The 7,090-nt window shown below is 34.1% G+C and overlaps 1 pseudogene; it reads right to left on the reverse strand.

Moving 5' to 3' along the window:
• Positions 1–2,977: 2,977 nt before the first annotated feature.
• LOC102585823 (cytochrome P450 CYP72A219-like) lies at positions 2,978–5,510 on the reverse strand (annotated as a pseudogene).
• Between the last annotated feature and the right edge of the window lie 1,580 nt (positions 5,511–7,090).

The following is a 7,090-nucleotide window of genomic DNA, read 5'->3' on the forward strand; positions in this document are numbered from 1 at the left end:
CTTCTTAACTCTTGAACTTAACTCTTAACTTCACTTGACTTCTAACTTTACTTGACTTTGATCCTAACTCACCTTGAATTGGATTATGGATTCAAGGTATATGATCACACGTATTTAGATGAGTTCGGGATGTTTAGAAACACTTTGGGGTGTGGGAAACAACTAGGGAACATAGGTATAACACCTAGGAAAATGCATGAGAAGGTATGGAAAGAATGGGAAAGCTTGGCGCTATTGGCGCTCTGAGAGGCGCGAAGCACCAGGCCAAAAACTTCAGAGAGGGCCTATTGGCGCTCTGAGTGGCGCGCCGCCCCAAGGGCTGGGCTTCAGAGCCCCTCTTCGGGTGCGATGACAGGCGCGACGCGCCAATCCCCTTGCCCATAAACTCGACTTTTCTCCCTCTTTTCTTCAACTTTAAACCATCCTTACTTCAAAGGATCTAACCCCAAACACTAAGGATCATCATATCCCTCAACATACCATGGATTACAACTCAAAACACAACCCAATCATGTCTCACAACCAACAACAACTTCAACAACACAACTAACAACATCAACAACAACTAACAACTTCAACAACAAACCCAATCTTTCCTCAAATCATAAAATGAGCTTGGTGTGTGGGGGGAAAGGATCAACCCACACAAATAACTCACCCACACAAATAACTCACATACCTTGATAGGGATCACCCCCGACGATAATCCACGTTGATCTTTGACGGAAACTCCTTGCTTGATCTTCTCTTCCTCCTCTTCTTCTCTCCTTCACTCTCAAGCCCTAGCTTTTACTCTTTTAAAATGGGACAAAAATGATCCAAACCATAACTGGAACTACTCCTAACTCATCCTGAGCTGGAAGTTATGACTGCCCAAAGTTGGCCAAAAACTTACCTTTTCCATACTTAGCCAAAATTTTCCAGATTTTCAAATCCTTTCCAAAAATTGAAAATTTTCAATTTCAAGCCTCTTCTTAGCTATTTCAAATTGTCGGATATTACCAAATCTATCAGAGTTGGTCAGTGAAAATGAAATCATATCTTGAAGCCTATTATTTGTGGGAAGTTGTAATGGAAGATGTACCCTTACAACCTCTCCCTGCAAATCCTACCCTTGCTCAAATTAAATCTCATTCGGATGAAAAAATCAAAAAATTCAAAGCCAAAACTGTAATTCAAAATTCAGTTGCGGATTCGATTTTTCTAAAATTATTGCTTGTGAGACGACAAAAGAAGCTTGGGAAAAAATAAAAAAAGAATATCAAGGAAGTGACCAAGTCAGACTAATACAAATTTTGAATTTGAAAAGAGATTTTGAATCTCTTAGGATGCAAGAGGATGAAACTATTGTTAAGTATTCTAACAAGATTTTTTTTATTGTTAATAAAATCAGGTTGCTTAGCGAGGATTTCAAAGATGACAAAATAGTAGAAAAAATTCTTGTGACAATTCCAAAGATATTCGAATCTAAAATTTCATCTCTGGAAGAATCTAAAGATCTCTCTACTATTTCTGTTGAAGAACTAATAAGTGCTCTTCAAGCACAAGAGCAGAGAAGAGCCTTCAGGCAAGATAATGTTACTGAGGGTGCCTTTTATGCACAAAACAGAAAAGAAAAAGGTAATTATCCTCTTTGCAAATACTGCAAAAGAAAAATACACTTGGAAAAATTTTGTTGGTAGAGACCTGATGCAATATGTCGAAATTGCAAACGAGCCGGTCATGTTACAAAAGTATACAAGCTGAAGAACAATCTTCAAGCACAAGTTGTAGAAGCAGAAATTGAGGAGGAGCAATTTTTTTAAATTGTAGTATCTAAAGCAAAGGAGGAGTGTTGAAGTTTGCTTTTAGTTACTGCAGTAGTTTTTATCAAAATAAGTTAATTAGTTTAAGATGAATTTGAATTTTGAATTTTAGTTAAGTTGTTTGAATTATTGAGATATTTTAGGTTGTTTTAAATTTCAAATTATGCAGATTATATTTTTGTGTTGGCTATTTAAAGCCCCTCAATGCTTCATAAAATCATTGAAAACTATTGAAAGTCATTTCAATCCATTGAGAGAAATTTTCAATCTTTTTGTGCTGCCCCATTTTTAAAAAACACCAACAAAATTTCTTTAAATTGTACCCTAAATGCCCAAAAATCACTCTAAAATAGTGAGACCGTACGTACTTCTCCCCTAACTCCCTACAGAGGGTTTCATAAAGATTTCGTAAAAAATTCTTTCATAAGCCATATCACCAAAATATTTGTGGGATAGCACACGAAAAACTGAAAAAATCGCCTTATTTCTGTAAATTGGCCCCTAAATTCCCAAAAATCACTCTATAAATGGTGTGATTGTATGTATTGCACCCCCAACTCCCTCCAAAGGGTTCCATTAAGATTTCACAAAAAATTCATCCGAAAGCCATATTACCAAAATATCCATGTGCTAACATACACGAACTCAGTTGACAAGTAACTACTTCAACTTTGAGAGTACTGATAGTACTGACATGATATTTAAGGTACAAAAAAAGAAGTTTCATCAAAATCATATCATTCATTTATTTGATATATAAAAGAATATAAATTTTTACTTGTTTTAAAAAAAGAAGGTTTGGACGTTGTTTCTCATCGTACTGTTTACCCACATCTTGCTTTGATATAAACACAAGGGTGCGAGTCATGAAATTTTGCTGATTTAATCAATTTTTCTCCTTATAAGTAGAAATAAACTTGCAGGACTGAGAGAGAACAATCTATATGCACAATACATAAAGGCTTCACTTGCATCAACAGGAACCACTGATGTAAACTCCTCACGAGACACAATGGAGCATTGTAACAAGTTTAAATTAATTCACTCACAGAAGAAATGTGAAAAGATAGTGAACACATGAACATTGATAACAATTCAAAACTGCAATGTTGAAATAGGAAAAAAGTTATTTCAGCAATAACTCGACTAGTTTAGTAGTATTCGAGCTGAAACACGGAGAACACAATACCATTGATCTTAAATATGAGCAACATCCATTTCAAAGTTTGTGCATAAGGAGAGGAGCACCATACTGTGGACGAAGAGCAAATGATGCAACTGGAGCATGTGTATAAGACGGAGAGAGTTCGAAGGAGAACTTTTGTAGTATCATTGCTATTGCCATTTTTGCTTCCATCATTGCAAAGTTTTGTCCGATGCAAACTCGGGGTCCACCGGAAAATGGAATAAACGAGAGGTGTCCTTTTGGTTGCCTTTGACACTCCTTCACTGAACCTTTCTGGTTTGAATTCCTTCGCGTCTTCACCCCATAATTCTTTGTCATAATGAATTAATACTGTGGGTATAAAGAGTAGCACTCCAGCTGGTAGGCTCAGCTCCCCTAATTTGACTTCATGTTTGTTCCTTCTACGATATGTTGGTACTGGGGGGAATAGCCTTAACGTCTCGTGCAAGATCATTGTCACCTATATATGGAAAGAAAAATGTATTGCATAAGTTGGAAGTAGAATTTGTTCACTTCTTACAAAAGTTAGATGCCATGCCTTTCTGACATATTTAGTCTCCGAGTAATTATTACCCCTCTGAGACTGAAATAGGACGATAGAAATGCGGTCTATCTGATATCAGTTGGATCAATTTGGCATTAATGATGGGCAAGACTATTTAATAGCTACTCATTTTATAGTGTTTTAATTCATCTTCGAAATTTGATCTATGCAGAGATCTTGGGCTATTTTAAGTTGTCTTACATAACAAACTAGTGGAAAGTACTTACAATTTTGAGGCGAGTTAGTCCTTCAAAATTTGGTTTTTCATTTCCGATGACCTGCAAAACCTCCTCTCTGGCACGGACTTGCCACTCTGGATGTAGGCACAACAAAATCATTGTCCAGACGAGCAACACTGAAGTGGTCTCTTGTCCAGCAAAATAGAATAACTTGCACTCTTCAATCACTTCTGTTGTTGTCAATCCGAAATCTTTGCTTCCGTGTTGTTCAATTTCTTTCATATTGGATTCAAGTAATATGCCTAATAAGTCATTTTTACTAGTCTCCCCTGCTTCCATTGCCCTCAATCTTTTGTCGATGATAAGCTTAATCGTTGTTTGGACTTGCTTTTTGATTTCCAGCATTCTTTTGTTCCTTTTAGTAGGCAAGAACCTAACAAAAGAAATTTAAATGCAAACAAGAAAACTCGTTTTAGTAGAAAGTAATGAACATGTGATTTTCGATATTATGTAGAAATTTCACAAATAAATTGTTATACCTTGTTCCTGGTATATAAACTGTACGACTTATGTCCGTTACATGCTCAGCTTGTTCTCTTTGAAGTTCAAATACTATTCTCCCTTCTTCATAGCTACTCCCAAATGCAGTTCGAGAAATGACTTCACTGGTCATTAATTGAAAGTCTGGCCATACATCAAGCTCAAATGACGTTTCCTTTGGAATTATCTCCTCCCATTTGCTTATTGTTTCACTACAACTCTGATAAAAAGCTGGCAACATATGCTGTACAAAACAAATTAATCGGTTAAAGTAGTACTAGCTATTAGTAGCAGAGATACATGTATTGAAGGGGCTTCAATTCATCTTTGGCAAATTAACAGTGGGAATAGGGTAAAAACAACTGTTTTGGGGGCATTAAAGGTGGTTCAAAAGTTTCTATAGATTTCAGGTTCAAATCTCAGGTATGGCATGCTTTCATTGTTTTAAATCCCCTTGACGTTGTTTGTTACTGCACGCATGGATATAAACGGACAACTTCATAATGTTAAGACATTTCAATATGCTATCTTAAGTCCTTGGCATGAAAATTTACCAATGTTTGCTAAATTTATTAGTAATAAGTATATGAAGTGAATAATATAACCTTTAACTTCTCAACTTGGAAAGCAGGACTGATGATTTTTCGGTGTTTGGCCCATTTGTCTTCCTCAAGCTTCGAAAGGCCTAGAGCCAATATCTTGGAAAATGGATTGGGATGAATTTGCTTTTGGTACACATAATTCTTTGTTAAAATTCCTTTACATGTTCTTGTTCTGTGATCAACACTACTGGATATGGGCCTAGCCACACAAACAAATTTTTACCTGAGAGTAATCCATTTTCGATTAGAAAAAAAAAAAGCAGCATAATACATAAACAAACACTCAAATTTGATCTCAACTTACAAGTATGCACTCTAAAATTGAGAGTGCAAATGTACAAGAATAGAAAAAAAAAATACCATTTTTATTGATGGAGTCACAGAAAAAAGGAATGAGCCTTTGAGGTACATCACCAGAGAAATGGATGGGCTTAGATTTGGCTTCATTGAGTTTATTTGTGAGTTCCTTCAAATCTCCATAAAGTAATTTGTATTTATTTCCCTTAAGACCACTTTTTCTTAAGTATTTCTCAAGTTTCTTTGGCTTAAACCATGCCCAATTCAACACTTTCCATGTATATACCAACAAAATTGCAACACTAATTGCTGCTATAATTCTGTTGTAAGAAATCTCCATGAAATTAACAAAAGGCTTCTTTCTAGCTGCTTCCTTCTATATAGAAAAAAGAGGGGAAGTTTGCTGATTTATAACCTTTCCATTTTTGGAATTCGGCTACTCTCCATTTTTCTCAAGTTTTTGCTTGGATGGGGGACACATGATATATATTAATTAGACTTAATGGCTAAGATTTAATTAACCAAAGAAAATCCCTGACTTAATGACTAAGGTTCAGATAATAAATACATTATATATTTAGTTCCAAATATTATTGTAATCTCACCATTTAAGCAACATATTATTATCTTGTCCATAAATATAGTAAATATAAAAGGCATAATACATAAATATTTTATTTAATTTGACTTTAGCTGACATTTACGCCCTCAAGTTTTGAATGTGCATAAATAAACACTTAAGCTTGTAATAAAATTGAACAAGTAAACACACATACTACATCACATAATAAACGTATGACGCCACATAGGAAACCAAATTGCTATGTAGGACACAAAATTCATGTAGAGCTATATATGATTTTTCTAGCAAAGTCATTGTATATTTGATATTTCTTACAAATAATTTTTTTTTACTTGTTTGATTCAACTGCTAATTTGAGTTTTAAATTTCTCTCCTATATGTAGATCTATTTGCTTATCATTATTTGAGTTTCTTATTTTTATTTACTTTTTTAGTTTAAAAAATTATTGTTCATAAATATAGTAAGAATAAATAAATACCTCTACCTACATTTTTTTTCCATTCCCGTTATGGGAAAAAAAAACTTATAAATACCCTTCGCTTATGGGAAGGCAAATGGTTGGATTGAATTGGAATTGGATGGATTGAGTCAAAATTTATTGGATTATAAGCGATCCATATAAAAATATGGGTAACTATGAATTTGGTCAAATGTGATTTGGGTAAAATGTTTCTAACCCACTTTAATTTCCTTAAGTCAAAAAACATTAAATCAAAATTAAATTATTAATACCCAACCCCTACCACCCCAAACCCACTCCTAAATTATTATTTTTATTCAAAAAATACTTTTTCATACAAAAAAGAAATTTAATTTTTTACTACCCCGTACCCCCATCTGATCCCTGCCCCACTCCCACCCATTGTAGCAACAGTTTCACGAAATTTTGCTATTTGGTTTCCTAATTGTATAAATCCATAATTTGTATAATTCGGTCCCTAATTATATAAATTTAGAATTTGTATAATTCGATTTCTGATTGTATAAATTCAGAATTTGTAACTAGCTATTTGTATACGATTTATGAAAAAATCATAATAAATTACTCTATTTGTATTTTGACAAGCGAAATATACAAGCAGATTTCTGAAAAATTTCTAAATGTATAAATACAGAATTTGTATTTATCTATTATGTTTGTATTCGCAAGCGAAATATACAAACCACAGTCTCCATTTGTATATACTTACCTTTTTTGTATATTTTCAAGCAAAATATACAAACCGCAACCTCCATAGCAAACAAATTTATAGTGCTATGGATAGCAATTACCAAACTATAGTTATAAAGTCTTATTATGTCTATTATCTTTGCTATTTCTGAAATTTTCTCCCCACCCCACCTCACCTGTCC

Source organism: Solanum tuberosum, unplaced genomic scaffold (genome assembly GCF_000226075.1).
Source record: "Solanum tuberosum cultivar DM 1-3 516 R44 unplaced genomic scaffold, SolTub_3.0 scf00102, whole genome shotgun sequence".
Lineage (NCBI taxonomy): Eukaryota > Viridiplantae > Streptophyta > Magnoliopsida > Solanales > Solanaceae > Solanum > Solanum tuberosum.